Source organism: Malaclemys terrapin, chromosome 14 (assembly GCF_027887155.1).
Source record: "Malaclemys terrapin pileata isolate rMalTer1 chromosome 14, rMalTer1.hap1, whole genome shotgun sequence".
Lineage (NCBI taxonomy): Eukaryota > Metazoa > Chordata > Testudines > Emydidae > Malaclemys > Malaclemys terrapin.
In genome coordinates this window covers 12,171,424-12,186,846 of record NC_071518.1, presented here as the reverse complement: position 1 = coordinate 12,186,846, position 15,423 = coordinate 12,171,424, and the positions used below count along the sequence as shown (strand labels likewise).

Below are 15,423 nucleotides of genomic sequence, written 5' to 3'. Positions count from 1 at the left end.
TACCTTCAGGGAAGCAGGCAGTGTTCTCCTTGCCTCCTTGCATCAGGGCTCCTGTTAGGGGAGCAGCTTTCTAGTTTCTGAGTGAAGCTCTTGCTGGTGGAGACTCAGGAGGAGCTAGATAGGAGCTCTGCCCGCATCTCCTTACTAAGTGTCTGTGCCCTCTCGCCCAATGGAGGGAAGTTACAGATGTTTCCTTCTCCAAACTTCCCTTCCCCATCAAAGGGGGACTTTATGCCTCCAGAGTCTGTGGCTGGCTATTTGCTAGCAGAAGCCTGAGCTGAATCAGGGCCAGCTTCCTTTCAAATGTCTGCTCCCTTTGCACAGTCTCCCCTCCTGCCTTCACTGCATCCAAAACTAGGTGGGACAATTTGTAGAGCAGAATAATTATTTCCTGTCAGGTCAGTAGGCGAGCTGTGTAACTCTGCTGCGAGGTTCTTCCTGAATGTTTCCATGTTTGTAGAAATTTAATGAGGCACAAAAGGAAGGTCAAAATATGAACTTAAGTCCCTCCTACATCCTGGAAGAATTACATCCACCTTTTCTTTCATGAATGTCTAGTGGGTAAATATCATTTGAAACCTAAAAAAAATAAGTTAATGGAGATATCCTATCTCCTAGAGCTGGAAGGTCATCAAGTCCAGCCCTCTGCCTTCACTAGCAGGACCAAGTACTGATTTTGCCCCAGATCCCTAAGTGGCCCCCTCAAGGATTGAACTCACAATCCTCAGTTTAGCAGGCCAATGCTCAAACCACTGAGCTATCCGTCCCCCAAAGCTTCTAACAGTAAATAAATAACATTGCTAATAAAGTCTCACTAAAGCCATTCCAATCACTGTCAGTTCTGAGCAAAGTAGAGCATGCAATGAAAGTGTTAGAGACTAGGCTGTGGGCAGTCTTGCCTAGTGGTTAAAGAAAGAGTTCAGTCTACCGGTTAGAGCTGGGTCTAGGGTGGCAGAGTCCAGGAATGAGCCCAAGGTCAGAATCAGAGAGACAGGAGCCAAATCCCAGAGCTGGAGGGTTAACCAGGGTCATAATCTAGAGGCAGGGCCAATGATCAGTACCAGAGAGGCAGGAGCCAAATGCCAGAGCCCAAGGGTCACCCAGGATTAGCAGAGAGGCAGGAGGTGAAGGGGAAGTGGGGCTGGAGTAGGGACTTGAACAAGGGCAAGCACAGTTATAGGCAAGGTACACATTAAGCCGCCAGAGAGCTACCACTGCAGTCATGTAGCCTGTGGCAGGCCATCTGTGCTTGTTGGGTTGCCAGGAGACCAATTCCGCAGCAGGCCCTGATCCTTGACGAGAATGCTGCATCAAGACTGCAGTGATCCCCATCAAAGATGGACAGCTGTCCAGGAGCCTGTAAACCTGAGGGTTATCGATTTGGACTAGGAATGAACCTTTCAGATGAGAAAACACTCTGTTGGAAAACAAATTGAAACACAGAAGGCCAGATTTTCAAATGGCAGTTCCGTAAATGGCGTGCAGGTTTTTTTTGCTTGTATGCCATGATTGCACGTACACAAGGAGGATTTGTGCATTTTAGTGACCAGTTATGCATTGAGGTGGTCGAATATTTAGGTATCTTCTTTGCACATGAAGATGTAGTTAATGTGCATAGAGATTAGGTGCACTAGTAATCATGTACACACATTTGCTTTGAAAATTAAGTCATTAGTGAATAATCCATGGGAGTTTAACTGAAGAGAAGTGAGAGTTGCTGCTACCTTTGTAGTCTTCCTTTCTTTCCCCTAGAAAATACTGATGCCCTCACTCCCCTAACTTTGCTACCTGCCATCAGCCATAATTATTATTTTCATTAGTTGTACTGTGGTATAGCTTAGTGGATCCAGTCATAGATTAGGACTCCACTGTGCTAGGTGCTGTACAGACACAAAACAAAAAGATTATCCCTCCCCTGAAGAGCTTACAATCTACATTTAAGACGAGACAACAGATACAACAAACAGACAGGGAGTGCAAGGGAACAGGGAGGCACTAATTCCCTGTGATATGATCTTGTCAGCACTGACATGGTAAACAGGACTGAGGTGAGTCGTCAGGATGTGGATGGGAGACCACGCAGGATGAGGATGGGAGACCACGCAGGATGAGGAGCTGATGATTCAGTAGGTGGCGATCATGCCTTTGAATCATCAATATTGAACAAATGCCCTAGCATGGTGCTGGGGCCACTGAGTTGCTGAAGCAGCCAATTTTGGGATTAAATGTAAAACCAAGGCTCTGATTTCTTGGGATCAAAGAATGGCATGACACTTTTTTTTTTTTTTGGCAAGAGTAAGGATATTCTCAGTATTCCTGCCAGATCCCAATTTGGATAATGGCATTCAGCTTGACTAAATTCCCCCTGCAGATTTCATTGGATATAATATTCTTTTATATTTTCTCTCCTAAAATGCACTGTTAGCAGTACCCGTGTTTCAAACCAGAGGTGGGCAATTTCGGTGATGGATGTGCACACACACAAAAAGCACACAAACACTTTGTATAGCAGCTTGGTTGGGGCAGCATGGATATTCAAAGGGAGTTGTTATAGGTCCCCAGGCCAGTGTAGGCCACAAAGCTATTTGGTTTGGAAATATGTCTCCAGTCACATGGTACTATCAGTCCTATCAATGGTACTACTCTCTCTATGTCATAGACAAGCATGCTTATATGTAAGATAAGATATGTAGGAAAGCCAACCTGGGACAATTATTAGCCTCTATAATGAATGCCCCAGTAGGAAGCCAAAATATTGTTTCTAAAAAAACCCTCAGTCTCATTTCTTGTGTGGTAAAGCAGAAATCTGCTTTTGACCCTGTGCAACTGCCTTTCTGCGCTGAATTGCTGTGCCATGGTGCTTTGGGGTCAAGCTGTGCAGTGAGTGAATGATCAGAGATGGAAGAGGTGATGGAGGCCCCTTCTTTCCTATGTCAGGAGCAAATCTCTTCCCCCTTCATCATCTCTGCAAGCACAAAGCTGGAAAGTGCTGGAACTTGAACGTGTCTTTTCAGGAGATGTCAACGCAATTGGGTATAAGGGTGGACTTTTCTTTTTTCAGAGAGGGCTGCAGAAATTCTGGAGCCAGGGTCAGTTCTGAGACCACTGTGCAGAAGGCAAAAGGGTTTTTAATAAAAACCAGCTTCAGTTGTGAATACTTAATACTGCACGCTGGTGGTAACAGGATGCTAAAGTTTTGATAGGGCTAATATTGGCTTTTATTTTTTTAAGAGGAAACTCCTCTCCCACTAACAGAAAAAGCACTTTTAATGCCAATATCAAAATAAAGTGCTCTTGGGACTTTTATATCATTTCAATATCAGGTTCGTGTTCAAAGAGCAAATATAAATGCTGTGTTCACAAATGTTTGATACTATAACTGAATAGCTTTCTACAAGCTCTAACCATGCATTTTGTGCACTACATATGATATTGGGGGTGGGGGGGAGGTTTTTGCTAATTTATTGACACCAGCTGAAATGTTTAAGAGCAGTCTTAACAGGGTCACAACATGGTGCATACATCAGGAGATTTTGCAAATAGCAGAATTTCTTTTTTTTCTGGCAGCATCAATAAATTTGTTTGATGCACTTTAAATGTTTTAATTAAAATATTATGTTAGCACATTTACTGTAAGTGATAAAAACACTTTGGAGGTGGTCTTAAAGCAATTGGTGGTTCTGAAATTGCTAGACTTGCACTAATAAATCAGATACAAAGTTCATAAATTGGAATGATTCTCTTTCAGTCCTGTGCCATTTCACAGATATTAAAGCTGCTTACTTTAATTCCTCAGTAATGTGGAATGTGTACAGCTGCTGATGTGACTTCTTCAGACTGATTGTTTAAGGTCATATAAACTCAGGCCTTTAGAGCACAGGATACAAATTCCCTCTTATTTTAATACTGTTTATAATTCAGTTCTCTTCCAATCCCTTAATCAGAAAAGAAATGTTTATTGTGTGCTATTGCTATAAAAATAAGAAGGAATGCTAATAAGTATTTGAAAATTTAGAGGAAAAAATACACTAAGACACAGCCACTGGTATTACCAGCCTGTTCTTTAAGCAGGCTTGTTCAATTTGTATTTTAATGTACAGCAGTTGCTTTATGCACACATTGCATGTGACCGTAAACAGCACAAATTATGGACCAAAGCTGGTATAAATTGGCCATTCCAATTGATCTTCAACAATTTACACCAGACAATAACCTGACCTATATCTAGTGGGTGAAATCCTGACCTGATTGAAGTCAATGGGAGTTTTGCCATTGATTTCCATTGGGGCTAGAGCTTTACCCATTATGTTTTTAGCAACTTTATCCTTAAATGTAAGTCGAGAAAAATGTCTGCAAGTTTGATTTTCTTTTAATACCTGAATTCAAAACACAATAATAATAAAAACTTCAGAACAAATTATTACGATTGGTTTCTTTGCCTATGTCAGAAATCTTTACTGAATCAAATTAATACAGAATATAAATATTACAATTAGATTTCACCAAGCTGAGCAAATAATGAATCTCTCTTCCTCTGCTCGGAAAGTAGATTTTCTTAAGAAATCTCTGAGTCAGCATTTCCTGCAAGATGAGATCGCCCCCTCCCCCCTCCACCAATATCAATAGCTGGAAAGTCAATGATTTCCCAGGATGTCATGGATAACCTGCAGTAGGAAAGGTAAAAGTTCACCCATTCCAATGTGTACATAACCTATTTCAGTCATTTGAAATAATATGTAACATGAAATTCCTTGGGTGGAGAAGATGACTAACATTTCATGTTTCCTAATTGCAAAAAATAATAGATGGAAAGGTTGTTCCAGAATATATGGGAAACTCAGTCCTACTGCAGATCTATTCTGAAGCTGCACAAGTAACTTCATAAGTACTAATGCAGCTGGAGCAGCTGCATAGACCGTACTGGTGCTTGGATTGTAAGTTCTTTGGAGCAGGGACCATTTTTTTGTTTTATGTTTGACAGCATTTAGTAAATGAGTTCCCTAGTCCAGGACTGGGACCATTGCAATACAAATAATAAATAGTAATATGTGACAAGTTATTTTATGTTGTTAGAGGTCAGAAAAGGATCAAGCTAAAAATGACACCATCTTGTTCCATATGTCTTCGATTCGTATCTGTTCCCTTTCCTGAACAAACCACATTTTCACCACCAGAGTGGAGTGGATTTTCTTCTGCCTCACACATCAATAAAGCTGTCAGCTAAAATCTAATTGTGCGATGCTGTGAGAGGCAGGAAGAACACAAGATTTTCAGATTCTAGGCTGGGTAGGCTTATAGGAGAATCATGTAGATACTGAAACCTCATTGGACTTCATTGCAGGTAAAGCAGAGCTGAATTTGGCCCATTACTTCTATCCTGTGTGCTCAAATTCAAAATGCATGTCTGCCTATACCACTATTCATTTTTGGAAATTTAGGTACAAAATGGGAGTCTATTCTAGGTTCTTAGGCAAATGGTTTTCAGGCCTTAAAATTGTCAGTGATATCACAACCATCTGTATTAACTTGTTGATTTGTACCATTCATCCAAGAAACGATTGTCCCAAATATTAATGGGGCAAATTCATTCTTTTACATTGACAGCAGAATTTGACCCATTATATTTTCGCGATTCATATTTTGTGGTGGCTGAAGTCTTTAATGAGCAAGAGAAAGGGCAGACAGTCTAATAAATCTACAACGGACCTATTTTTGATCCCTATAATTGTTTAAAGCAGCCACAAACCAATTGTTGCTGCAAAACCAATTGTTGCTACACACTAGCAATGAGGCCTTCATTAAACTCTGACAAAACCATGCTAAGCATCAAAGTAGTTGTCAGTAGAAATGAATTCCGTTGGAGTAGCTTATGGCACCATTTTTGAAAGAGCAATACTTTTTAATATACTTCGCACAACTGAACAGACACAGCATTGAAAGAAAGACAATAGATTGGGTCCCTCCTACTACCTGGGGTTCTCATCATCAGTGGAGAATTTTGCGTGAAATACCAATTTTATGCTGATATTTTAAAACCTGATAAACGTTAATTTAGTATGGGCACTCAAAGGTACGATTCATAGTAAATTTGGTTTCTTATACAGTATGGATATTTTAATAAAAAAAAACCTGAGTTGTATTTCAATATTGAAGGAGCTGTTCTTAAACAATTTTAGGCTTCATTTACAAAAGGATACCTATTCAGTACAGCGCTTAAACATGTGCTTGACCTAAAGGGCACACTTAAGTCCCATTGAAAACAATGGGGTAAACACATGCTTGCCATTAAGCATGTGTTTATGTGTAGTCCTGCCGAAGAGCAAGAAAGGTGATTGTCAGTTCTTTTTCAAGCAGAGACCATTTTTACCATGCTCACACTAGCTTTTTCATTATTAATCCTGATTTTAATTTTGATAAATTGTATACTCCTGATGTTGGTGTAGAAAAGTTATCAAGCTGGAAAAAACTGGGCTCAAAAACTATAAATCTGTCTGGCCAAATTCCTTTGTTGCACCACTGCCCTGAGTTCAAATGAGTTACACCGGGGATGACGTTGGCCCATTAAGTTTATTTTCAGTTATAGCATCAGATAACATGCAGTAGTTTAGACCTAGTTTCATTTTTGTCATGTGCTACACACACAACAAATTTTAAAAATGCACATATCTTATATAAAATAGAGCAGGTCAGTCCTTAAAGTAGATTTAAAGTGGTGATATTCCATAATATAGTTTGTGACAAGGCCATTTCACCATTCACTAAAATGGGATGTAGTGTCATCACAAAGTTCTTAACACCATGTCAGTGCAAGTCTATGGAGAAGACATCAAGATGTCAAAATATTTTGAAAGGGGAAAAAAGTGCCAACGCAGGGCTTCAGAGATAGTGCTATGAGGTGGGGATGAAGCAACAAGAAGTGATATCTATCACCGTACAACATTGCCAAATAAAGCCGTATACAATCCAGTGCTGCAATTAAAAGAAATAAGAAATTAAAAGTGGCAACAAAATAATGTAATGTTTTGAACATAAACCCAAAGAGTAAGGAAACTTCAGACTTGAACAGCTCTGCTACGCTTAAGCACTGAAGCCATTATCAAAGGTCCCGTAGTAGTGAGATACCAGTGGGAAAACATTTAATTCATGAGTCTGAGCTAAGTAAATGGACAGGTATAAGAGCCAAGTGATATACCTATTGCTGCTCTATTATATATGCAATGTTACTCCTCTCTCCCCCCCGCCCCAGCGAAGAACATTAGAAGGTTTCCTGTTGCTCTCTAATCAGTACAATCTACAGTGCCACATAGAAGAATGTGTAACGTCTTTCTGCAGCGCAGAGTAACACAGGACAGTGGGAGGGGACCTCATAAAGTTGTGGGGACTTCCGGGAGAGGACCACATGTGCTTCAGCATCCGTGCACAACAGAGCTCAAGATGCTGGGACAGCTGTGCCCCAAATTTCCTGGTGTTTGTGTCAAGCTCAGTCTCACAGTGACAATAATTTGAATGAAGTGAGTCTCTCTCGCTCTCTCTAAATTACTTTGGATGAACCCTCCAAGAGTACACATGTCCAGACTGAGTTACTCCCTAATCTTAACGCAGCGGCGCTCATCTTCCCTCACTTGAACCCCTCCATACTGTTCAGTTGCCTCACGCGTCAAATCATCGCTAAAATTAGGCCCTGATCCTGCAAATGAATTTATGTGCATGTGCCCCTGCACCATCTGCAGCTCCGCTGACTGGAATGGGATAAGGCTTACTCTCGCTCCCCATGCAGCCCTGGGGTTGTAGATTGTAAACTCTTTGCTGCAGAGACCTTGGGTAAAATTTTCAAAAGCACCAAATTCATTTAGGAGCCTAAGTCTCATTTTAAAAAGTGATTTAGGGCCAGATTTTTAAAGGTATTTGGGTACCTAAATACGCAGATAGGCACAGAGTGGGATTTTCAAAAATGCCTAGGACCCAAGGCATTTAAGCACCTAACTCCCACTAGGAACCTATCTTCATCTGTAAGTACCTAAATACCTTTAAAATCTGGCCCTGAATGCCTAAATCACCTTTGAAAATGGGATGTATGCTCCTAAGTCAGTTAGAAGTTTTTGAAAATTATATTCTATGCCTTTCTATTTGTCCCAGTAAGTGTCTAGCACACTATTTGGTGATGCAAAACTATAAAATAATATGACTACAACAAGTCTTTTTGAATTCAAATCATCAGTGCAAAATACAAAACAAAATGAGGGTTCTGCACAGCACAGTAGATGAAAGATGGGGTTGCCTTGACCTTGTTTTTTTCTTTTAGTAGTTCCTAGTAAACTCTTTTTTTTTTTTTTTTTTTTTTTTTTTTAGTGGTTGCACTCCCATCATCACCACAAGTGAGGTCAGTGAACATGGCCTTACATGACAGCATTTGCCTTTTGATGCTGTTACAAACAAGTTGGCACTAATTCCACCACTGGGGTAATTCCACTAAAGCCAATAGAATTACACCAGGGAGAAATTTGGCCCTGTCTATTTGCATAAATAGTTAACTCTTCTCCGCTTGAAGAAGTGATTATTGAAAAGTTTGTCTCCACATACAAATGCAAATGACAGCCGAAGAACACGTTAATGTTCATCTTTCAAACTAAGTACGTAGACAAATGCTAGTCATTAGAAACATTTCCGTGCATTTATATTAGGCTGTCCTCTAAAAGACTTTTCAGACAAATATGTCATCAAGATATTCAAAACCATGTAATCTTATCCAAAGTTTCATCTATCAACAGTACAGTTTTCATCTCTCGCAGCTGTGTGTCAGGCAGATTAGCCAGCTGATAGCAAATTGTGGGGGGGGAGGGGGTGACGGGAAAGAAGGGCTCTGTCATCCTCCTAACAAGAAATACTGCTGGGGAGAAGAGATTGGTGTAGTGTTGGTTTTTTTAAAAGCTTCCAAAGAGCCCTTCACAAAAGCAGGGACATGGAAGATTTGCAAAGGGATAATGAGTGTTTGGTGCCTCACTGCCCTTTGAAAAATCTCCCGCCTGTAGACTGTGGCATGTTCTTAAAAACAACATACTGATTACAATTGTATATCCGGTGACTGTGGCATATCATCTCCCTCCAACCTCAAAATGACTCAGATTAGCCCACCAGACCTCTTCTGCATTCAGAGATCTAAAAGGAACCAGATTATTCCCAAATTGGAATATTCTGAACTCCAGCTACATCCCACAAAGGGCAAATCCTTCCTCGAAGGGCAAATCCTCAGACATATTTCCTGCGAGGGGCAAGTGTATTGCCAGCAGGATCACTTTAAAAGAAAAGTTTACCTCACCACTTTTCATCAAGCAAATGTTGCTCTTTCAAAGGAAGAGATGAGTGGTGACATATAAGGGCTTCTGATAAAGATACAAAGAGATGGGACTAAAATATACAGTAAAGTGTTGTGAAATGATTCTCCAATTTAGGATTCAATATGCTGCAGTTGTTGTATATGAGACAATGCCAATGAATCCATGCATACAAATCCGTGCATAATCTCTTCGTTTATTCATTTTTAAGTAGATTCTTTCAAGTGAATTTTAGCATTGGTGAAAAATATTGGCTTGACAGCACTGGCATATGAGACCAATATTTTCAAACAAGGGTGGACTTTCAAAGGCATGCATGATAGGCAGGGGGAAATGCCAAGGTGTTAGATACCTAGCTGCCACCTGTGTCTTTGACAGTCTCTGCCTGGGTGCTTAAAGTTAGGCTCCTAAATTCAACATTTAGGAAGTGGTCTGATTTTCAGTGTTACAGAGCCGCCCCACCTCTCATTGAAACCAACGGCAGCTGAGAGTGCTCAGCATCTCTGAAAATCAGGCCATTTCTAATTAGGAGCCTATCTTTAGTCGCTTGGGTTTACCTTTTTTGGTCTGAAAGCCTCTCTCCACAGAACAGATAACTGCACAAGCCGTTGGACTGCCCAGCCAATTGGCCTCAACCCTGTTCTGCGGGTTCTGTTCCCTAGGCAAAATGTTGATTTGGACCCCATTTAATGCCCATTTAATCCTCCATGGCTCTGTTGTGATGGCAACAAAGGTATCATGGTGAATTCTGGGATGAGGACACCTGTCCAACATGGTTTCATTCTAGGTAGCCATCAGGGGCTGACAACTCCTTGTCATTACCATCGTGGGTTAGATTTGTACCAGTTGCTGTAGGAAGTAAAAAAGTTTGCTATCTTGTCAGCAGTCCCACCTGAGCTGATCCATTTCCCCCATTTCATACCACATAAATCCTTCTTACAAGAGCCCAATGATTGGGTACAACGTGTAAGTTACATTGCAAACTACATAGAATTTGTGTACCAAATGATGTATTTACCTGGATAATTTAAATAATAGGCCCTTGTATAAGCCTGTTTGCATACTTAAGCAGTCCTAAATGATTGGATTGACTCCCTCCCCTAAACCCTCCATGTATGGAATGGGGGTGCAATGCAGTGATTTCCCAGGACAGCTTTCTGTGAATAGAGGGAGGCAGGCAGGCCCAAGCCGATATTACACTTCCATGGCTCCTCTACATCCACAGCAGGAAGTCCACCTGCTAAGGCGGTGGGGTGAGGACGCAAAGCTGACACGTAGAGATACACGACTGCCATGCAGAAGGTCCTGGGCTCTTGTGGCTACTGGGGGATCTGCAGGGATTCTGAGCTGGCCCCTGGCCCGTTCCCTAGTAGGGAAAATCCAATTCAAGAGGAAACTCTCTGACATTCCCTCATACCGCCATAGGTTGCCCTGCAGGGGAGAGCAATGGTGTTCTATGTGTTTCCCTATAGACAGTGGAACAGCTTTGAGAGAGTCTGACAGCCATCTATGGAAAGATTTTTTCTTTTCGTGTTCCTTTTTAAATGCAACCAAATACCACAAAGGGCCATATATGGTATTGCACTTAGTCTGCATGCACATGTCCTGACACTGGACCGCAGTTTGTAAGGGACATCATCAAAATCTGTGAAGCTCACAGCCAGGGCTAATATTTCCTCTTTCACTCATATCGTCAGGCTTTTTTCTCACAATGGCTGGAGTCAAGGACGTGGTGTCTGTCTTATCTTTGAATTTCCTGGTTTTTGTCAGTGAGAGTGTCACAATGGCAATGTTATTAGCTCAGCTGTGCGGATAGCGACACAAAGATTTTGCTAGTGCTTTCTGAGGCTTATTAGAAAAGACTGCTTATACAATGTGATGTGATTGCTTGTACACCTTTCCCTGTGTTCTTCCTTTCCCTTTGATGATGTTATGATGAAGCTGCTTTCATAGGATCAGGGATCACAATAGACTCTTGCAGTGAAGACATTTGCTTCCCCTCCCCCTCCCCGTGACAGTTTCACTATATAAGCAGGGCTGTGCTGCCAGTGGAATTGCAATTTGCACATTGTGAGTGTAATCAAAACAAATTTCATTCTAACTCCTTACAGACGGAGTTTTACTGCATAGGAGTTCACTGCTGGTCAGTTGCATCTATAGCTCAGATCAAAACCCAGGTCCTGTCTGTAATCAGAGAGTGCTGTAAATTGAGCGTCCCATACTATACAAGCCAAGCTGCAGAGAGATAATGCAAGTTCAATAGCTTCTTAGGCAGATCGAGCTCTTGATAACTGTGAATTGTCTGCTTCAGGGCATTCCAGGGTTGCCAACAGGGAATCATCCACTCTTTCCCACTCTGCAAAGCTCACTCTGTTGCTGTAATGATAGAAGCTGTGGCCTGGAAAAGCTCCACACTGACTCAAAGGGGAATCAAGGCTGTCAGGCTGGGTGGTTGAGGCTTAGAGAGGTTGTCCCTACAATATGGAGAACCTTCTTCCAGAAGGTGCCTCAGACCAACAGCGGCCACCTGAAGACTTGAAGGAAATTGGACACTTCCAGATGGTGCGGCCCAGCGAGGGGAAGAAATGGAAGCTGTGGGGAAACATAACATTGATTTCTCCAAAGACTTACCATGAGGAGGAAAGAAAGAGTTTCTGCCACATGAGAGTCTGACAAGAAAGCCATTTGCCACTGAAATCTTAAAAAATGTATTTAACATTATTAACACAACAAGCTTTTAATGTCTACTTCTCTAAACTGCTTGTGGGTTATTTCCTTTTCACCCACTAATTTCCACAAAAAGACACAGGTCCGGCTTTTGTTACGAGAATTAGTTATTTTACTACCAGACAAAGATAAGCCAGAGTGGTTATCAAGAAAAATAAGGGGAAAAAAAGAATCTGGAAATCTTCGGCATTGTATTAAAACAACAGTTTTTAGGGTGTTTGATTTACTATTCAACTGCGCACAGCTGCTGCTTGAGAAATAGGAAACATGCCAAGGGAAAGAGATGGGGGAAAAAAACAGAAGGGCGGGGGGGAAAAGGTTGTTTGCAGAATGAACTAGTTAACTCAACTTGAAAATTATTATTACTAACCCCCGATGGCAAGCTGATGATGGATACTTCAAGTGGCTCACCGCTCACCCCTCACCCACTGCAGTGACACAGATCCTTTGATTTCACTTATGTAACTTCATTAAAAAGATTTAGGCTTATCTGTCACCATCTCCTTGATTATTTTTAATAAGCTACCTGACAATCATTGCTTTCATTTCTTCCTCTGCATTGCCCCAAGACAGCCACAAATTGACATCATGCTACCTGTTGGTTATTAAAAAGCCACCAATTTACTAATTTACTCAAATCCTCCAAACCCTCAAAAGACAAAACAAAACAAAACAAAGAACTATAGAGTCTGCTGTTACCATACAAAGTGGTGATCAAGCCCAGGTCCTTTACAAACCTAAACCACTTTCTCAAGTAGGAATAAGCCATATGAGGTAGAAAGAACAACCCATGTGTTCCCACTGGAAATGTGGCTTTTATCTTTCAGCTTGTATTCATTAGTGGAAATTGCTAGTGGGCCAAGACCTCCTATCCTAAAGCAATCATTTATGGTTGAGTTATAAACTCCTGAAAGCAAAGTCTTATCTTGCAAATGCTAACAGACCTCTAGCTATGGGGTTGCTAGTATGCTTGGCCCAACTCTATTACTAAAAAGATGAATGAAAGATTGGTTCCTAGAATCTTTTCAGATATAACCTGAGAAAAAAAGAGAGAAATGTCCATGGGCCCCTAATAGATTGCTCTCCGAATACCACCGTTTGCATCTACCACGTTGTAAAAAGATTTCCTATTGTGTGATTATTCCAGAAGGCCATGGTATAGAATATTAGGCTTGAGAAATCATTTATTGGGCTCTTATCTTGCATACCTAATTGAGATGTGTGTGTGTGTTGGGGGGGGGGGGCACTGCATTTAAACTATAACTTGCAGACTAATTGAAGACAACGACTTAATGCTTACATAGGGATTCCTGGTGATCTCATGATGACCTGCCTGCATTGTAAAGGGTAGATTAAAACTGATTGAATTATACCTTGTCTTTATTTTCCTAGTGATGTATGATTTCTCGGAGTAATCTTGCTTTATCCCCAAACCTATAAACCTTTGTTATTCAGGGTGAAATAACCTACAGATGCCTCTTAGACCTTTTCACCTGGCTCCATGAAGGTCCTGTTTGTTAGAAGCCTTAAAGTTTATTTTTTCCTGTTGTACCTTTTCCCCAAATTGTCTTCAACTACCTGACTAGTAGGACACCATCACCTTTCTAGAGGGAAAAGTGCAAATTAAGCAAATCATGTAGTGTTCAGTTCATTTTTTTTGGCATATAATATGTCTTCTAACTGAAAATTCTAATTATTGTTTCCCAAGATGCATGTAATACAGAAGGTTATTTTATAAAATAATAGGCAACCAAATCTAGAATTACAAAATAAAAGCTAAAGTGGTGAGAGAAGGTAGAAAATATGTTTGCATGGTCCTCATGAACTAAAATGCCGTGTCTTCACATGGCATTGGAACGCTATGGGCAGACACTAAATAAAAATAGAGGGAGTTTATTTGACAGTGTTATGAGGAAACAAACTGGAAACAAACATTTAACACTCAAGCACTGGAATGCTGTAAAAATTTAATGAGATGGATACATTAGTCATCCTTGCATTAAGGGGTTCATATAGGACGTACAAAAAGGCATGCTACGGTACTAAAGAAATGTTTAAATCCTTCCTGTAAATACCATTTCCCTCATTATTGGGAAATGTGCTTTCAGTGGGACCATTGACCATGTCTTCGTATTTACAAAATATGGTTAGCAGGAGATTAACAGCATTTATTGGAGGGGTTTCTTGAACCAGGCGAGGCTGCCCATTTCATATGGACGTTTCTGCAGCTGAGTTGCAGTCAAGTAGATGTGGCTGCTTGTTGGTTAGTACAGTTCATAATTACATGGCGTTTACAAGCAACCTGTTTCAGCAGTGCATGTATCCAACTGTATGCTGTGCAAAATGTTTGACTCAAAACACAACAGTACATGAAACCACCATTGGGTCAGTTTTCACCTACATTCATAAACTATCAGTGAACATTATGAACTCCTGAAGCACCCAAAGAAAAACTTATTGCAAATTATTGCTCTGCCTGGGTAGCCACACACATTTTCAGAGGGTTGTCCACAGTATGTTTTGTGTTGGAAAAGGTCACATGGTTCCATCAGAGTCTCCATTATCCTTTATTGGCTGAGCCTACATCAGGTGACCGGGAAGGTCAGCTCGGCAGCAGCTGTTTTCATTCAGAAAGAGATGAGCTTGCTGCTGCAACTGGAAAATTCCACAAACAAATATTTTCTCCTAGCTCCTGCCTCTGTGTGGCTGAATCTGGATGGCAAGATATTATCAATTTCTGTAATACCCTAGCTGTTTGGAGTCATCTTATTTCTAACTTTTGTTTCAGTCTATGCATTTATAGCCCAAAGTTTATAAGGGAAAATTCATTTTTCAGTGATCAGACAAGAGCGTTGGCCCCATTTCTACATCTGGTGAACCAGCAAACCCATTTAATCTAAATCTTGCTTTGGGAAGAGCCCCGTGTATTTTGCCTCTTTGAAATACCACAAAATAAAATGAAAAAAGACATAAAAAACCAACACAAAACGAACAACTCACCCTGCAGCGATGGCTCCTGTCTTTCAGGGCTGGACCTAGCTGCCCTCTGTCAGCATTGTGACCTGGCGCATGGCGTAGGGTTACCATATTTCCTCATTAAAAAAAGAGGACACTCCATGGGCCCCTGGCCCTGCCCCCAGCCCCGCCCAACTCTGTCCCTTTCCCGCCCCAACTCCGTCCCAACTCCGCCTCCTCCCCTGAGCGCCCCGCATTCCCCTTCCTCCCTCCCAGCCACAAAACAGCTGCCCGAGCGCTACCGGCTTCACAGTTTGCCGGGCAGCCCCCAGACCTCCAGACCCTGCCCCCAGCCTGGCGCTTCCCCAGAGCAGCTGGAGCCCAGGAGGGGAAGCGCCCGGCCAGGGGC

The 15,423-nt window shown here is 41.4% G+C and overlaps 1 long non-coding RNA gene across 4 annotated transcripts in view; it reads left to right on the top strand.

Moving 5' to 3' along the window:
* Positions 1-15,423, top strand: part of LOC128848900 (uncharacterized) — a 90,972-nt gene that overhangs the window by 9,660 nt on the left and 65,889 nt on the right. For 3 of the 4 annotated variants that reach the window (XR_008447128.1, XR_008447126.1, XR_008447129.1), the window contains exon 4: positions 4,550-4,678. The exons of the other annotated variant lie outside the window; for it this stretch is intronic. This is a non-coding gene — a long non-coding RNA (uncharacterized LOC128848900). The remainder of the gene's footprint in view (positions 1-4,549; positions 4,679-15,423) is intronic. 4 annotated transcript variants of the gene reach the window in all.